Below are 2062 nucleotides of genomic sequence, written 5' to 3' on the forward strand. Positions count from 1 at the left end.
TTTTCTTCTCTTTTTTTCATGTAACAAAACAGTAATAACCTATATGACACCTTAAAAAGAATGACAGCATGACAAACTCACTGATTATACTTTTACTGCAAGGTTAGCAGTTTTGTGACTGGTGACCTATCCCATTCATGGTAGCCAATATGATTTTAAAATTAAATAAAAAAAAAAAAAAATGCAACTTAATTTATCTTGTGCCATTAAGCGGCTTTTAGATTTCAGTCTACTTCAGTTCCATTAAAAGAGAATAAGGAATTCAGAGACTTACAGCACAGATCTAATTCACAAGTCTTTTGCATAACTCATCTAAACACTTTTGTGACCCTTTCAGTACTCTTCAGCTGAAAAATACGCTTTAGTCTTTGATTAGGATACAAAATACACTTGTAGGCTAAATATTAAACTCCTATGACTTCAGTTCAAGTGACTTATGTGGTCAAATCACTCCCATTCAGATGTAACTCTCTTTTCTCTACACAATAAAGCATATTTCACCATAATACATTCATTTTACACTTCTTTCATTGTGCAAAATCTTGGTCCACACCAATGGCCCACTGATAGAAGGTCCCTAATGACAAATCAATAAAAGACAAAAGGAAACTATAGCAGTTTGTTTCAAAAGCTTCAGACAAAGATGTACAAAAACATCCTTTAAAGATCAGAAACAATTCTCAACAGCTAGATAAACTGTCCAACATTGTAAACAATTGATTGTCTGCACAAAATAGCACTAATGACTGGAACTTTCTTCAAACCTCCACTTGTTCCCCCCTTTGCGTAACAAACACATTAGACTCTCTTATCACACCTTCTTTTATGAAGGGTTTTTACACATTATGAAAAAACAACCGAGATGTCTGACACCAACAGAGATGATTACATATTTTACAATGTATATGACTGAGGTATTTTCAAATGTCATGCAGTAGTCATAATGTCATAAAATGTGATTATTAATAATCCCTTTCAATACCCATAATCTCAATCTCTAGCCTTTGGTCTTCATTTGACTGATGGAGGTGGACGGTAGATTTTTTAACATATCAACCAGAGAACAGATGCAGGGCTAACTGCTTTGGTCACAGTGCTATGATAATGAAGCAATTAACAAGAACTAGTGCTACAGGTTAACAAAGTAGAGACTGAATAGAATGAATGAAAAGGACCTTAACAGAATATTCAATAACACTCTTCAAACTGCCTAGGCCCCTAGAGAAACACCTGGGCTCTTCAGACACTATGCGCGCACACACACATACAGTGATATACTGTGTGTGTGTGTGTGTGTGTGTGTGTGTATATATACACACACACACACACACACACACACACACACACACACACACACACATATACATATATATATATACTCTCTCTCTCTACACACACATCATATATATAATGTATGTGTGTAGAGTATATATATATATATATATATATATACTCTCTCTATATATATATATATATATATATATATATATATATATATATATATATATATATATATATATCTCTCTCTCTACACACATATATATATATATATGTATATATATATATATATATATATATATATATATGTATGTGTGTACGCACGTATATATATATATATATATATATATATATATACAGTGATGTGTGTGTGTGTGTGTGTGAGAGAGTAGTATATATATATATATACTACACACACACACACACACACACACACACACAGTGATATACTGTGTGTGTGTGTGTGTGTGTGTGTGTCTATGTGTATATATATATATATACACACACACACATATATACATATATATATATATATACTCTCTCTCTCTACACACACACACATCATATATATATATACTCTCTCTACACACACACATATACATATATATATACTCTCTCTCTACACACACATCATTATTATATATATATATATATATATATATATATATAAATATATATATATACATTTTTTATATATGTGTGTAGAGTATATATATATATATATGTGTGTGTGTGTGTGTGTGTGTGTGTGTGTATATAGATAGTATATATATATATATATATA

This window comes from Myxocyprinus asiaticus, chromosome 29 (assembly GCF_019703515.2).
Source record: "Myxocyprinus asiaticus isolate MX2 ecotype Aquarium Trade chromosome 29, UBuf_Myxa_2, whole genome shotgun sequence".
NCBI lineage: Eukaryota > Metazoa > Chordata > Actinopteri > Cypriniformes > Catostomidae > Myxocyprinus > Myxocyprinus asiaticus.